Source organism: Malus domestica, chromosome 14, assembly GCF_042453785.1.
Source record: "Malus domestica chromosome 14, GDT2T_hap1".
NCBI lineage: Eukaryota > Viridiplantae > Streptophyta > Magnoliopsida > Rosales > Rosaceae > Malus > Malus domestica.
The window spans coordinates 16,140,372-16,157,929 of NC_091674.1; the positions used below are offsets into that span (position 1 = coordinate 16,140,372).

Consider the following 17,558-nt stretch of genomic DNA (forward strand, 5'->3'; position numbering starts at 1 on the left):
GTTGTCTGCCCAGAGAAGTCCCAAATAAGCAACTGTCCAATCAATTCTTGAACGAGTGAACATCAACATTCATTTTACTCTCCGGCCGAGTTAAGCCGACGAGTTGGCATGCCCCGCATTCGACCGAACGTAAGGGGGTGTAGTCAAATTAGGATTTGATAAGATTTGAATAGACTTTAAAATCTGGGTGTAGTCAATTAAAATTTTAAAAAGGATTTTAAAGGACTTTGAAATCAGGATATAGTCAAGTTAGGATTTAGCAGGATTTTAAATAATACATTCAAATCCATAGATAGTCAATTACGCTTTTAAAAAGTCCATCTAAATCTAGGTGTAGTGATAATACCAAAGATTTATTAGGATTTGAAGGAATGGGGGATTTTGATGGAATGGAAGGTGGGTAATATAAATACTAAATGCTATCAACAATCCAACCCTCCCCCTTTTGATTTCTTTCACGCTAGACAACAGAAGAGGAAGAGCCATGCTCGCATACTAAAGACAGAGAATGAGGGTGAAAGGGCATCTACATCAACCTGAATCCACACCTGCGAGTATGTTTTTCTTTCCCATTTCTCATCTACTTGGATTATTCTTTGCATTCTATTTGTTTGCCGAGAAAGTTTAGGAACCCATATAGAATATTGAAATTTCAACAATAACAAGAAACCAATTGAAATTTAGAGCTAATAAGGCAGAATTTTCAATACCATGATCTAATTCAATATCAAGGTCTGTTAGCTTTCACTTCTTAATTTTATTTTATTATTCTTAATTTTGTTTGCTCTTTGAAAATTGAATGTATGTGTAGAAAATGTAGTGCAGATATAAAGGAACGATATATAACAGCGAATTGAGAATTTGTGGAAGACTCACTTTCTTCACTGATACTCACGGTATATGTAGATTACAAAGGATAAGAGTCCTATACAAACAAGCATGAAAGTGGAAGAAGATGGGGAACAAATGGAAGTGAATGAAGAGGAGGAAGAAATGAAAGTGGAGCAAATGGTGGAAGAACAAATTGAAGAAGAAGAAGAAGAAATTAATGAAGAAGAAATTGAGGAAGAAGAACTTTATGAAACCTGTTTGTACCATATTTAGGGCTTCTGTATTTAGATCGTACAAATACTTAGTGGACTTAAATGTAATTATGTAATAAAGGAAGGGGCAAATATGTAATAAGTGAGGAGCCCTTATTCTATAAAAGAACTCTTCACCCTCACAATTAGGGGAGGCCATTTCTGAAGCCTTCTCACCCCTCTCACATTACAGAGGTTCTCTCCCTCACATCTCAGATAAATACAATAATCAGTGTGGACGTAGCTCAAACCTTGGGGTGAACTACGATACATCTTGTGTTATTTACATTTCTTGCAGATTCATGGTCGGATTTACGTTGTCCCAAAGCCTCCGGTTTTGTGCATCAACAAAACCATTAAGTATTTATTGATGGCAATTCAAGTTGTAGTCCACAAGCTAAAAGAGTTTATAATCACAAGTGGACAACCTTTTGAACGTCTTGTAAATCACGACCAATTACAATAGAAGGTTACAATTATATACTTGTATTAGCTTTAAGATAGGGGTGGGCACTTGAACCTGAAAACTGAAACCGTAAAACGAACCAAATTGAACCTCACCGAACGGTTTGGTTTTGCGGTTTCAAAATGGTTTCGGTTTGAAACCAAACCAAACCAAAGAAAAACGGTTTGGTTTCGATTTCGGTTTTGGCCCTCTAAAACCAAACCGAAACCGAAACCGCATAACTTTATTAAATGTTAAATTCTAATTGGTTATTTCATTGAGTCCATACTATTAAATGTTAAATTCTAATTGGTTATTTCATTGAGTCCATACATTTAGTATGGACTCAATGTATGGACTTAACCACATCATAACATGGCTACATAACCCTTTATTTTCTTTCTTCTAGTATGTACTCTGTACTCTTTCTCAAGTTTATTCATCTCTCTCGGTCTCCACTCTCCACTTTCCAGATGCTCTATCTCTCTCGATCTCCCCTCCGGCCTCCTCTCCTCTTCATTCCAGGCTTTCCAGCTCCTAGCTTTAGAATTTCAGAGTGCTAACATGGTAAGAACTATGATTTATAACTTGTTTTAGTTAAATTTACTTGTAGATTTGAGATTAATTTTAGGGTTAGGTTTAGGGTTGGGTTTTGAATCAAAAGGGGATTTGGTTTTTCGTTGGTTAGTCTTCGATTTTTCTTCATTCATGAACATCAGAATGTCAATTGAAAGCATATATGATATTTTCATATTGGTGACATGGGAATAATGGGTAGATAGGTTTCTGCCGAGTATAATTTCAATAAATTTTTACACAAAAAATTTAATGTGCAATTGTGCATTCATAATTTAGTATACATATATTTTGTATGTGCGTTTGTGTAGCAGATGCCTTACATTGCTTTTGCTGTTTTTGGAAGGCATTGTATGCAATCGATTGCTCAATTTATCAACTTTGTAGTGGGTGTTTCTAGATGAAAATTTCTTAATAAGTTGTGTTGTCTTTGTCCTACTTAATTGGAAGCTTCTTTTGTCAAACATATTTCCTCTTTTAAAATCGATAGCCTCCAATCAATTCCTACAATGCAACTTGACAAAAATATTTTCTACCACTGTACCTAATGGCTAATGCAATAACTAGCATGTCATCTGGCCTTTGTGGTGTTCCTTGTAGATGTGAATTCTATTGTCATCAACTAGGTAACCATTGTGGATGCGAATTTTCTCCTCCTCGATCTTGGACGATTTTGCACCTACAAAACAACTAGCACCTTAGGTTAAGGCCAAAAGTCTCACGCGCCCACGATGAATGGGGGGGCTTTGGCCGAAGAACCTCCGATGCCAAAGTTAGAATTTTAGAGAGAAATAATGTTTAGAGTATTTGGGATTTTTTGTAAGAGAATTGGAATGACTTTTTGGTGAGAATAGGTGCCTATTTATAGGATTAAGCTTACCCATTTTTCCCCTTGGTGTGGCCGGCCTTGATGGTTTTTGTGGTTATGATTTTGGCTTAATTAGCCAATTTATTGGCTAATTAAGTATGAAAGAAGTAAATGGGAGGTTATAAAATTATTTACTTGTATAAATGGGGAAAAGTAAGAAAGACTAAGAAGAATGTGAGGTGATCGGCCACTACCTATTTTTAGGGTGAATGAGATATATTTTGTGATTAATTGGGTAATTTAATTGATGTTTAATGGATTAATTGGGTAATTAATCCATTAATTAACTAATTAACATTATTTTGTAGGTTACCTTGCAAAAGGAGATTTGATGAGATGGACTTTGAATTGGTTACCTCTTTTGGAGCATTTTTGATTTTGTTGAAAGATGATTCTCCACTACTCGCGTGTAGGAATCCCAATGTGCCTCAAGGGTATTCTTGTCCTTTTTTATCCAAAGATCCACGTGTCGCCTTGTGATTATTTTTGGCTCCACAAATGCCCCCACACCTGTTAGGCTGCTCGTAAGAAAGGGCAGCAGGTGTAGAGATCTTCTTGCTTCAGGAAACGTAGGATTGCTTCCTATTTTGATGTTGATTCTCTCTTTAATTGGAAATTAGGTCATTCTAGGAAAGAGAAATAAATTTCTCTCAAAGCCTATTTAAGTCCACCTTAAGTGGGTTATTAAATCAACTTTGGAGAGTAATTTATTCTACCCCACAAGAGAGAGAAAGTTAGAGGATATTTGTTCCCCCTCTTCTAGCAATCTTCTACATCTTGCCCGTGCAAAGGACCGTCTTTCGTTGATTTCTTCGTCTTCTCCGTGCCGCACCAATGTAAGAAAAATTTAATTTTTCTTGCCTTCTTCTTGGATAGTGCTATTGCGGGGCAGCTGTCGGGGTGGTGCGACATGTCGGCAGGCAGGGGCCAGGAGTTTGCTCAGCATGGGCCGAGGAGATGTCGTGGCAGGGACCACTGCTTGGGCAGCTTGGCTTGGCTTGAACCAAGAGCAGCTTGTGCGGCTGGGGTCGCGGATTGTGGCGCTAGGGCGCAATGTTAGGCGAGCCGCATGGCTCATGTTCTTTGGGCTCTTGGACCTGACTCGGGCCAGGCTGGTGATTGAGAGAAATGAGGAGATTGTGGGTCTCACGGGCTGCTGGAATGTTGGGTATGCAGGCCTCCTGCTTGCTGGCCCGAGAGGAAAAAATAAGGGATAAGCCAGTATAGGTTGAGCTCCCATGCTGAGTATCGTGAATGACATTGTTGAAGGTGGAAAGAAGAGATCTTCCCCGCCTTAGATTCAAGATCTTAAGCATGTCGTTTCTGAGCTTCGTTTTGCTGCAAAAGATGAAGAGTTGATTGTTGCTTATAACCAAGTGATCCACTTCAAGAGAATCGTCGATAGGCTTGAACCCCAAGTGTTGGAACTTCAAGGCGTACTGAAGATCAATAAAAGTCTGAAGAAGGAAGTGGATGAGCTGCAGAGCATCCACGTTGGTCTGCTCGAGGAAGATGAGCAACTGAACGGTGAAAAGGCTGGGCTTGGGGTTTCGAGACCTTCTCTATTTCTCCGGAAGACTTGCTTGATTTTACTTTTGAGGCTTCTATTGGTGAAGTAGTTGGAGAAGTTAGTGCCCAGGCTGGGGCAGCTGGGGGTGAAACGATGATACCGCTGTTAAGAGCGTCGCGGTTGCTGAAGGTGTGGCGGCCGAGTAGTTGTGGGATGTCCAAACTGCTATAGTCTTCTAGGTAGCCTTTAGGATTTTATTTGTTTTTCCTTGTAGCTCTTGTTTTGCTTGAACTCCTTCGACCTTTGCTAGTTGTTTATAAACATGTTTTCCTTCGCTTTTCTTCATCTTCGCTTCTTTTGTTCATGCCCTAACCTTTAGACTTGATAGACCAATGGCAGGCATGCTACTTTTTTATAAGCAGAAAAGCCCGCGTAGCTTATGCAGCCGTAGGTGTTGGTGTATAACTTTGCAAAGTTGTTAGCCATAGGGTTGGCAGCCGGATGCCTTAATTACAGAAGCAGACAAGTCCGCGTAACCACTAGGCTGTTAACCTTGGCTTTCTCCAATTCCGTAGGTTGCGTAGCAAGTATCACAACACTTTAGGACTTGATGTAGGTTGTTCCGCGCTTGGCAGAGGTGAAGCTTATCGACTACGTAGCATGTGGACAATGGATAAAACTTCATATATGCGTGCTAGCTTGTTTAACCTTTCACAAGAATGTGCGGTTGTATAAGTCTAGTGCGGTTTTACTGCTCGAAGGGCAAGCCGTAGGCAGTCTTCTAGAATCCGTAGGCTACCTTAGTGCACTCGGTAGCAGCTTTAGGGTTCCAGGGCAGCCGTTTGTAGGGCGTACTGCATAATGTGCCCCCTCCGTCTCTAGGGTCCGGTTCCCCACGGATTAGGCCAAGAGACCAAAAATCCTTCAGTTAGCTAAGCCTTGAAAAAGACCATTGTAGTTACTTTTAGGAATCCTGCGCGCAAGCCATCGTGCATCTAGTTATACTAGGGCAGCCAGGCTCATCCACATCTGGATATTCGGAGTGTAAAGTTTATCCTCCCGTCTTGGAGAGATGACCCATATGGGTGTCGGGGAATTGGTTTACCCTCTCACACTGGAGATCAATTAGTTTACCCTCTCGTACTGGAGAGCATGGTTGGTCACTCGGAGGGCGCAATTCCTGCGATAAGTTATTAAGTAGGGCGTAATCTTCTTTTGAAGTGCAGGAGTGATCAGTTGTTGTAAGCATACAACCGAGCCAAGTTGTGATTACTTCTAAATTCCTCATTAAAAAAACGAGTGAAACGAACGAGAACTTAGCTGTAAGGTAGGAACTGCATAACAACTGGATAGTTTTTAGCTTGTGAGGTGGTGCCCGTCGAGCTTCTTGAGTCTTCGAGTTTTGTTGTAGCTGGGGATGAGTTGCTGCTGGTAGGCTACTACTCAAGTGATGGTCTGCTCATGCTTCTCCTCTGCCAGATCTAAACTGGTGGTCATCTCCTTACCGTTCGGTTGTTCATCTTTTGGTGGTGCGATATGCCCATAGACATCCGAAGAGTTCTTTTAGCCATTTTCCCTTCTTGTTGGTGAGGGATTTCTTGAGGCAGTCGAGGATCATCTTGTTGAATACTTCGGCCTGCCCATTACCTTGAGGATATCTCGGCATGGACATGTGCTGTTAGATGCCATATTCTTAATGCACTTTTGTACTAACTCCTTAGCATCTTGGTGCATGGTAGGCCAATAGTAGCCTGCATTAAGAGCCTTCTATGCTAAGGATTGGCCTCCAGAGTGGTTTCCACATACACCTTCGTGGATTTGATCTTAGCACTTTCAAGTCATCGGGAGGCGCTAGGCAGCGGATATGTGATCCGGTGTGGGATCTTTGGATGAGAATGCTATGACACTTAGGCTGTTAGCTCCATCTCTATGCTTGGCTTGTCAAGATATTCCATCGGAATAGAACGTTTTGAGTTGGTGATCGAGTGCGGAGCCTAGGCCGGCTAGTACGTCTGCATGGGCATTGTCTGCCCAGGGAACTTGAGTGAGAGTTTAAGTCTGAAATGCCTCAAGCTGCTTGCTTACTTTCTCTAGGTATTACGTCATCGACATGTAAATGCCAGAAATCTTCATTGAGGGAGCAGGTGCAGCTAAAGTGTGCTCGGCTGCCTTTGGGGAGCCGTTGGGCCACTCTGTTACGTTGTCAAGGCTAGGTGCGAAGGCGCGGTAGGGAGCCGTGGGGCTGGGGCCATGTTACATGTAGCAGGAAATGCTCAATTTCTGGTATTGGGCCACTCTAGAGCTGAATAATAGAGCAAAGGTTGGCTAGGGCCGTGTGGCGCGTAGCAAGAGGTAGTGCTCAACTGCCGATACATGTTGCTTTTATGTAGAATCTTCTGGGGTGACGAGGACAAAACTTGATTTTGAATGTTCCTTCTAGTGTCCGTCTACCCTTGGCGTGTCTTTTGGGCCTAGTTGTTGCGTTCGTCAGGATTCGGTGGAATAGTGCATCATGATGATGACTGCGTGCGTTTAAGGGTAAAACTTAAGCTTTTAGGTTACAACAACTATCGCCAAAGTTAGCTTTTGAATTTCTGATAACATCAATGAGAGCTTTTAAACTGTGGAATACAACTGATAGCATCGAGAAGAGCTTTTAAATTGTGGAATACAGGTAGTCGGGCCCCCAGCTCTTCTCGTATGATGGTAGAGCTTATTTCTGCTTCAGATGAGACTACTCGTCCAGTTAGACTTTGAATCTCCTTCAGAGTAGTGGGGAACTTTATATTCAAGATTGCTTGGATTTTCCTTAAACGCGCATCGGCGAACTTCGTCCCAAAGTGCATGCTTCTCTGCCAGAACGAAAGAGTCTGCCAGAGTTAGATCTTCTTTCATTATCAGTTTTCCGAACAGTGGGTGGTCTGCTGGAAGTCCTTTTTGGAAGGCTGCTCTAGCTATCGAGTCGTTGCATCCGACTATTTTTACCTTCTCTACTTTGAACCTCCTCACATAGTCGCAAAGCGACTCATTTGGGTTCTTCTTGACGTCGAACAAATGGTCAGACTTCTTTTTGATCGAGCGATAAGATGAATATTCTTTGGTGAAAACCAAAGAAAGTTCGTAAAAATTCCGGATAGATTGTGGCGGCAGGGTGTAAAACCAATCTTGCGCCTCGCCTTGTAGAGTGGTGGCAAATATCTTGCACATGAGTTCATCATTGTTTCGATAAAGGATCATTGCGCTTCGGTAGCGCTTTAAGTGTCTCTCCGGGTCTTCATCCCCTTTGAAAGATGTGAAATGTGGCATGCTGAACTCGCGTGGAGGCTCTACCTGCTTGATCTCGTCCGTGAAGGATGACCTGCTTATGTTGGTCATGTTCTGTCGTAGTGTCTCGTCGGTGACCTCGTTACGTTGGAAATCGTGCAATCGCTTAGTCAAGAGTCTCTCTACTTCTTCCTGAATTTACCTTTGTTGGGGTAGCGGAGCTCTCGGCTGCCCCTAGCCATGACTTGCTGGTCTAGGTTGCTCTTCCATGTGTTTGGCTCGTCTATATCACGGATGCAGTGTATGTGGTGCGTTCCTAGCAGGCGAGCGAGTTCTTCGCAGGCTGCTGGTTAAACTTGAGCTGAATTGAGTAACTGCTTCTCTTCGTCCGTCATGCTGCCTATTCCGATATGAGGTGGATGATGCTCCTTGCGGGCTTAGCTGCGAATGAACACTTTGCCCGGAAGGTTGCTCATGTTGACTATCGAAGTGTGACCTTAACCATGAATGTATGCTCATCCGTGGGCCTAGTCGAGAGTGCACGCTCCTCCGTGCACTAAGACGAGAGTATACGCTATATCGGGGGCCCAATCGGGAATGTACACTGCCTGAATGCTCGGCTCGTGGCTGCTTGCCGGGACGCTGCTGGAAAAGTTCGTCTGCCCTTGTTCTATTTCGGGATACCTAGTCTGGGGCACGTTGGATCCCGATGCGTTGCAATCACCAAGGTTGTCTGTTGTGCAAGGGCGCTCGTCAACTCTATGACTTGTGGAGACAAGTGTTGTTCGCCATTTGGATTGGAAGAGCTTGGAAGGAATGCGCCTCCTTGGGCAGTGGAAGGGTGGTAGACTCCGGGCGAGAGATTTGAGTTGGGAAATGTCAAATCCGCGAAAAAATGTAGTGAGAATGCCCCCGGCTCGATGGTAGGTCCGGATAGTTGAGATAGTCTTGGCCAACTTAGGCTGCTTGGAAATCCACGGTAGCAGACTTGGCCGCGAGAGCAGGCTGGGCTGCGAGAGTGGGCTGCTTGGCGGGAGCAGGCTGGACCACGGGAGTGGCTGCCTGTCGGGAGCAGGCTGGGCCACGAGAGTAGGTTGGGCCATGAGAGTAGGCTGGGCTATGAAAGTAGGCTGCTCGGAGTGTGATGCACATAGGTGCGCGGCTTGGGCTTGGATTGGCAATGCGTTGAGTTCGCGTTGGGCTTAGAGTGACATGGCTTGGGTCGTGGCCTCGGTGCCGTGAGCCTTGGATAGCACGGCTTGGGCCGTGGTGAAGGCACCATGGACCTCACCACGGGTGGCTACCGAGGTAGCCACCGTGGTGGTTCCCGTAGTGGAAACTCGTGGTGGTGGTGCCGCTCCACTTATTGTCGCATTTAGCCTCACGGATCTCCGCAATCCCATTTCTTGAATATTAGAATTTTCACTTGTGGAATTTTCTAAATTTCTAGCCATTATATTTTGCTTATACGTTTTATCAAAGAACCTTTACAAGTAAAAAATTCTAATAATAAGAACGTATGAAAAATATTCAAATGGACTAGAAAATAAAGAAAAAACCTTTTTGTGCGAGAGTCTTCTATGAGTATGGATTTCAACTCTCAATGAAAGCACCAATTTGTGGATGCAAATTTTCTCCTCCTCGATCTTGGACGATTTTGCACCTACAAAACAACTAGCACCTTAGGTTAAGGCTAAAAGCCTCACGCGCCCACGATGAATGGGGGGGCTTTGGCCGAAGAACCTCCGATGCCAAAGTTAGAATTTTAGAGAGAAATAGTGTTTAGAGTATTTGAGATTTTTTGTAAGAGAATTGGAATGACTTTTTGGTGAGAATAGGTGCCTATTTATAGGATTAAGCTTACCCATTTTTCCCCTTGGTGTGGCCGGCCTTGATGGTTTTTGTGGTTATGATTTTGGCTTAATTAGCCAATTTATTGGCTAATTAAGTATGAAAGAAGTAAATGGGAGGTTATAAAATTATTTACTTGTATAAATGGGGAAAAGTAAGAAAGACTAAGAAGAATGTGAGGTTACCGGCCACTACCTATTTTTAGGGTGAATGGGATATATTTTGTGATTAATTGGGTAATTTAATTGATGTTTAATTGATTAATTGGGTAATTAATCCATTAATTAACTAATTAACATTATTTTGTAGGTTACCTTGCAAAAGGGAATTTGATGAGATGGACTTTGAATTGGTTACCTCTTTTGGAGCATTTTTGATTTTGTTGAAAGATGATTCTCCGCTACTCGCGTATAGGAATCTCAATGTGCCTCAAGGGTATTCTTGTCATTTTTTATCCAAAGATCCACGTGTCGCCTTGTGATTATTTTTGGCTCCACAACCATAATAGCTTTTTCAAACAATGAAACCAAACCAAAACCGTTTGAAACCAAACCGAACCGAACCAAATGGTTTGGTTTCATTTCGGTTTTAGCCTTAAAACCGCACCGAACCAAACCGTAAAAACTTGCGGTTTTGGTTTTGATTTCACTCAAAACCGCATCAAACCAAACCGCGCCTAACCCTACTTTAAGATATATCGGTGAAATCAACTATCATATTTTTGTTGAGATGCCTAGAATGATACAAGGTAGCTCTTGCAATCAAATTGTTATTGAATCAAAGATCTTTGTTTCGAGATGCCTACAATGATACAAGGTAGCTCTTGCATTCAAATTTTTAGGAGTTAATGATCTTTATTTTGGTTAGTTAATTTTTTTTTAAAATCACAATTCCAGTGACAAAGATGTATTTCCCTATCAATATATATACGGGTTGTGATTTTTACACATCCTTAACTACTTTTCCCACACCCCTTCCTATTTTTTAATAGTTAATTGGTATCCTATTATTTAATCTTCCATATATATCCTTCCTAATTTTTGATGGTAATTAATGAATGATTAAATAGGGAGGGGTATATATGGAAGATTCAATAATAGGATACCAATTAAGTACTAAAAAATAGGAAGGGGTGTGGGAAAAGTAGTTACGGGTGTGTGAAAATCACAACCCTATATATACATGCTCCTTTCTTCATTTTATGTTATAGGAGTCAACTAATAAATCCAAAGAAATCCATAGACCAATTACATCTCGCCATGTGGCACTCAAAATCCTATCTGAAAAATTATTGAGATTACATATCAACAAGAAATCTGGAGAGTTACTCACTTTAGCGACATGTGTCACTCGAAATCCTATCCGAAAAATTATTGAGATTACATCTCGACAAGAAATTCTATGAAAAACCATATTAATTCAATTAAAATAATAAATTATGTTTGGTCTATGGCCCTTTGGCCTCCTCGGTTGGAGATGGTACGAAATGTGATCTGATATTGTTCATTACAATATAATTTCTTGGAGAACTACAGGGCTAAAGGGAGCCTTCTAGCCCTCCTTCGGTTGGAGATGACTTAAAGTTTCTCAATGTAATCCTCAAAAGGTTTATCTTTTTTTTTTTAATTTTTTTATATTTCAACATAAATTACGGAGATGGAGGAACCGATCGATCGACATATATGTATATGTAAAGTTATCACGGAAAAAATGGCCTCCATATGAAAACATTTAGGTTTTACAAGTTCGTTTTCTTTTGGTGTATAAATAATCTTCTGCCGCAGATCTGTTGAGACGATAGTCATACACTCGTGGAAGATGGCGCACGATCGAGACGACTCAATTAAGGACGTCGTTACAAAACTAAATATCATTAAGGTAACATCCTCTCCCTCTCTCTCTCTCTCTCTCTCTCTCTCTCTCTCTCATAATACAACACTTTTTATGAAAAGCTTGTGCTATTCTGCTGGTCTTTTCAAAGAACTAACCATCTGGAGATGCTCTTAAGGTTTTAACTTAACATTCAGTTTTTGAGTGTTGTTGATAGAATTAGAGTATACAACCCTCTGGAAGGGGAGATCTAGGATATTTGAACAATCAAGGCTTTATTTTAGTGTCTAGAATTATGTCTTTTGAACTTCTTTTTTTTTTGTGTTAGCTGTATTAATGCAGTTTTGTGGAATTTTTGCAAGGAGGTAGAACCATTTTTTAAACCAAATTTGCAAACTAAACGATGTATCTCCAATATGAAATAAACATGTTATTCAACACTTAACTAATAATTCAATCATTAACAATTACATCATTTGGGTTTAAAAATTTGGTTTCTAGAACATTACCTTTTCTGCAATATATGTAATAAAATTGTTTATCTTTAAAGCCAATGTGTACTTATATGGATGGTGAACACTGGAGTTTTTTTGTTTTGTTGAAATGCTCTCTATTTAGTATAACCTTGAAACACTTGGAAAAATATGTATTCAGGTAAAAACATCAAAACTTAAAAAATACAAAAAAACTACTAAGCCTTATCCCATTAAATAGGTTTGGCCGTATGAATTCTATAACGCTATTGCTTTCGATTTTGTACCAAGTCCTATGTTAGCTCTAAGTGCTCTATATCTTTTCTTATAGTCTGTTTCAAAGTTTTTCAAGGTCTTCCTCTACTCCTTTTGTTTTGAGCCTCTTTCTCATAATCACGTTTTCTAACCGGAACATCTGTAGGCTTTCGGTTCATTTGTCTCATCTATCTTAATCGATTCTCTATCATCTTATCCTCAATTGCGGTCTATCCTGTCAACTCCTCTGAGTAATTGACATCGGGCATATTGTAAACCCATGCTTGTAATTTTGTAGACTCCCAATGTATGTGGGCTGGCTTTGCGCAAAATCCGCAAAAGCGTTAGAAGGGGATTTAGGCTCGGGATTACAATCTAGGGAAAAAAAACAATATGAGGTAAGAAGAACAGGGTGGAAAATCTGCGGAAAGCCAATGCAGATATCAAGGGAAATTAGTATTATAGGATAACCAATAGAATATGATGTCATTTCTTCTTTTCCAATAAAAAGAGACTATTTTACGATAAAGTAGTTATCAATTGATTTTACCAAATCCCTCAAATCTTTATATACTAAAACCCAATCGGGGTGGTACTGTGGATGACCAGTGGTGGGACGATTTTGTCCCTGGCTTTTTCCTCCGGTGGTTCCTCTCTTTGGTTTTTGGGGCACCGAAATGCCGCTTTTGCCCATTGCATCCACGCGTCTGTACAATGAGCCTACATACGGAAAGGTGCTCGAACCTTCTCTCATTTTCTTCCGTTGCTTTTTCCTTTCGCTTGCTCTCTGTTTTTCTGCTTTTCTCCCTGTTCGATCTTCGTGTTTCCTTGCTTCTCTGTTTGTGTTCATCGTCTGCCGTCTGAAAAGGTGGTTTTTCTGGCTGATTGCGGTGTTTCAGGTGGTTTGTCTATTTTATTCTTTTTCTCTTTTCTTTGATTAGGAAGAAAAATTGTAGATCGATTGGTGTAAAATTAAAATCTTTGCGTTTTTTTTATCAGTTCTTTCCTAATTTTTTCATGTTTTTAGCATCGTTGTTTAATCTGATTGCATTTTTTCTTTCAAGAAATACTGCTCTATCAATTTTAGGGTTTCTCTGTGCAATCTTGGAAACCCTTTTCGATTAAGGTGTGTGGGTTTTTTATTTGGAATGTTTTATGCATTTTTTCTGATATTTGTGTTTGGTTGTTCCATCTAATTGCATTTTTCATCTTGGGAAATTTTGGTCTTTTAGGTTAGGGTTTTCCTGTACATCGATTGTCTGTGCATCGATCCTTCCCTAAAACTTAAAAAAAAAAAAAGAGGGATGGTCATCCTTAATTTTTGGGTTTTGCTCTGCATGTTTCGGTTTTTTGATGTGGGTGAGGATTTTTTTTTTTTTTTTTTTGTGTTTTAGTTAAATGGCTAAACATTTCTCAGAACACACATGTGGATGATCAGAAAGAGAGAGAGAGAGAGTTAAAAAACGTAGTCTATGTGAGTTCATTGTTGCTACATTGTTGAATATATTAAGAATGATGTGATAAACCGGAGAGGGAATCATCAGCTTATGGATGTGTTAACACATCCAATGTGTTGTAATCTTTTTGCTACTTAAACATGTTAACACATCAATTCTAAAAAAATTTGGTCTGCTACTTTACTTACGATGCTATTGGTTTACTCCAACGATAATGGCTAGCTAGGATCGCCTTTCTTTATGTCTTAATTATTGATAGTGCTATCATCATGGCAGGCTATGTTGGAGCAAAAACTGTGCAGGCAAAGACATAAGAGTGATGGATTTTGGAATGAAATGCAGAGGATATCCTTTTGCGCTGCTTAAGTAAAAGTTTCTTCTTCTGTTATGTTTGTGTGTTGGATATTGTAGAAGTTGTATATTCATGATAACTGACTGATTAAGATTACTTACAAGAGGTATATATGCAGAGAAGAGCTCAACATGAGGGTGCAAGAGAGCTATTGGTACAATAAAGAAAGGAAAAGTTGTACGCCACTACAGCACTACGCTAGGTGCTAGCCAACATGATAACAGTACTTACAAGATAACAATAACAATATAAAAATGATTAAGGTGGGAAACATACATTACGTCCAATAGATATCTTTTTCTTGGGACTAATATATGTTTACTGTTCTTTTAATTCATTTATTAATTTTATGTGCTGGTCCTTTTAGCTGTTTAGGTTTTGGTTTTAATCTAAAATGCTTTTACCCAATTATTTTGGGGTTTGATTTAAGAGTGTTATATCTTTTTCAATTTTTATTTATACTGATAGTGAAGGAATGGTGAGGATTGGAAGGCAGATGAGTGTACAAGTGAGAGGAAGATTGAAGAAGAAAGCAGTAAAATGCAGTTGGGTCCTTAATGCACTCCTAAAGAATAGATTGAGAAGTTTAAGGTGTGTGTTTTCTGCTCAACTTTGGGAAAAAATTTGCATCTTTTTTACAGTATGTTATTATCTTTATGTGATTTATGTTTGTTGCATTGTTGATTTGCTTTATTGTTTCAGGATGTTGAGAGTTTGAGAAATGCTGGAGGTATCATCATCTCAGCTTCTGATTTTTAAAACTATCCATCATGGAACCTTGAATTTTTTTATTATTTAAATTTTTATTTATATACAATAAGGTCCGGATAGTATAGGTATAATTTTTAATTAAATTCTTGAATCTTTGAATTTTATGTCAATTTCATTTGACATTAATCGGTCATTGTTTGTAGATTGCCAATAATCAAAGTGATTAATCACTAATTGGAAATATTTAAAGTGTAATTTTCTATAACCCCTTTTCCTTTTGTACTTTTATTGAATACATTATCAATTTTCTGCTTAATTATATGATTTCTTATCTTAAGAATGTTTGCATCTTAATACTTAGCTTAAATATGTTAATCTGTCCCTTTTTTATATAGAATTTAGTGCAAGTTATTCTCAATCACACAGGCATCCGTAACATCAGGCTGGCATCCGCAGCTTCACGTGGACATCCGTTCACAGTGTTGTTATAATCCATTTGACACTCTCGCAGTTTTTTGCTTTTTTTTTGCAGGGAATGATGTGAAAAAAAAAAAAAAAACCATATTCAAAAGGTTATATTTGTTTGCTCCACTGTGGTTACATCTTTTTTATTTGATCAAGCTTTGTGATTGTGTATGTATTGGTTGTTCTGTTTTTTAAAATGGTGGTTAAAAGAAACTTTTTGTATTCTTATCAGGAGCGGCTAAGTAGTTTTATAGTTTAATGTCTAAAATATTATCCTCGGATATAAATCTTTACTGCTTTGTATTCTAGCTGATTTTGATAACATTTATAATGATATATAAATTTGCTCGATTAATATTGTAGTTTAAAAGTCTTGCTTATCCTGTATGACAAGTTATTTTAGTAACATTTACACTGTATTCTGTCATCATTAGACTTTCAGTTTTGTGCTTAAATTGAATTATGCTAATCTGTATAAAATTGAGAGTCATGTTGATAAAAGCTTCGTTTTTATTCTCCTGTTTTTGAAAGTACCCTGGAAATATTTTAAGTTTGTTTTATCTTTATTTGAAAATGAATTATTTTTGTGTTTGCAATCGTTTGCAGATTAATTTCAATTTGAAAAAATCTCTGCTGCATCTCGGTTCCTACAGTAATTTTAGCTGCTGAAGTAGCTTTCAGCTGTCAAGGTTACTAGCAATTGAGTGTGTTTGTAAGTGCTTTTTGCTTTTGTAAAATTGTGTGAAAGATTATATTTCTTCCTTTTGTTTGATAATTGTCTGGTTGCTGTCAATACTATGGCTTTAAATTGTATATGGAATCATTATTTTCACATATTTCTTTGCTTAAGTTATAATCTAGAGCTACTTTTACGTTATGGTTTTATAACTGGATAGTGCATTATTACAAAAATAGAATGTCTTTTATCAACGTTATCTATGCATTGTAGTTTTTTTTTTCCATTACGTGTATGCTACCTTTTTATCTGAAAAGTTAGTTTTAATTTTAACTTATACATGTTAAACCCAACTATTCTTCATTTTTGCAGTTTCCACTCAGCGTGCATAAGACAAGTCAAAAGTGATACTTCTGCTGAAAACTTATCTGCAAAGTAAATTTTGCTTCCGTGGTTGCATGGTGCATTGATGCATAATTGTGCAACTCTATTATAAAAGGTAAGAATGTAGTTATCTTATTACTTTGAAAATCCTGTTCAGCATGTTTTTTTCTAATTTTTTTTTCTTATATCTTGCTTCTTTAACTTTCTTAATTTTGTATTATTGTTTATTGAACTTGGATTCTGTTTTTTTATAACAGTAATCACCAAGCAATTTTTTTTGTGTTTTTTCTTTTGTCAGCCAATTGTTTATCACTGATGATTATAGTTTTTATCTGGTTAGCTGTGTAACCATTATCTAAACTCCTTGATACTATTCTCAGTACTATTGTCTTCTTATTGCAGAAAAAATTGATATGGTGCTAAACTATCATACAACATCCTAACCGTACAGGTATTAATACTGTTGATAGCACTGATATTAATCATTGTACAATTATAATCTGATTTTTTTCCATTAGAATATTTGCATGCTGTAATGGAACAATTGTCTAAAGTTCATTAAACCTATCATTAGTGAAATTCAAACTTGGCAACAAGATAACTTTTTCATTATATACACACCAAATAGTAATAAACTAGAAGAAAAGATAGGATCCAATTCCTATTAATTCTCAATTCTTTCATCCGAATTACTCTTAATCTCAGTTTCTCAATTCTTTAGGGTTTAGAACACCCATACCAAATACACTAGCTTCACTTATGGTAATAGACTTTATCTTTTACGTTTAGCATAAAATAGATAATGACGCATGATGATGGATTACAAATTGTTTTTTATTTGTTATTTTCAAATTTAGTTTTTACCCTTTCATCCTACATATGACTCCATTTTTCCATCCATGTGAACTAATTATTACATATTATTTATTAACTGCCATAAAACGTTTTTTTTTAACACTTTGTTTTACAAATTTAGGAAACGAAAAAAATAGCTAATTCAGCAAGGAGCTTACAGCGTTGACAAATACGTTTTCAAGCAATGAAGACATGAACATTCAAAGCTATGTAAAATTAATTAATACTTTATTAATTTTTTTTATTGACGTTTTACATTTAATTACAATTTTTGTCAAGCTTTCTCTTTAGGGGATTTAGCTATTACTAATATATATACAAATTATCTTTTCACATGATCTAAATACATGGCAAATTACCTGCTTGCATATTGAAGGGTTAAATTGGATATCCAAAAGTATAAAAGTAGACATTTGTACTAGAGATATACCCTCTCCTCATATTTTAATCTAATATGTTCTTTCACAAATTTAGAAAATATGGACGAGGTTTATCTTTAGTGGT

General features: G+C 38.3%; 2 long non-coding RNA genes across 2 annotated transcripts; both read left to right on the top strand.

Moving 5' to 3' along the window:
- Positions 1 to 364: 364 nt before the first annotated feature.
- On the top strand, positions 365 to 1,249 carry LOC139191433 (uncharacterized). The gene is made up of 2 exons (XR_011575489.1): positions 365 to 554; positions 907 to 1,249. It is a non-coding gene; the product is annotated as an uncharacterized lncRNA (long non-coding RNA).
- Positions 1,250 to 11,308: 10,059 nt separating this feature from the next.
- LOC139191107 (uncharacterized) lies at positions 11,309 to 17,385 on the top strand. The gene is made up of 10 exons (XR_011575278.1): positions 11,309 to 11,474; positions 13,888 to 13,977; positions 14,082 to 14,226; positions 14,432 to 14,554; positions 14,666 to 14,693; positions 15,207 to 15,246; positions 15,746 to 15,851; positions 16,188 to 16,314; positions 16,602 to 16,650; positions 17,176 to 17,385. It is a non-coding gene; the product is annotated as an uncharacterized lncRNA (long non-coding RNA).
- The last annotated feature ends 173 nt before the right edge of the window (positions 17,386 to 17,558 follow it).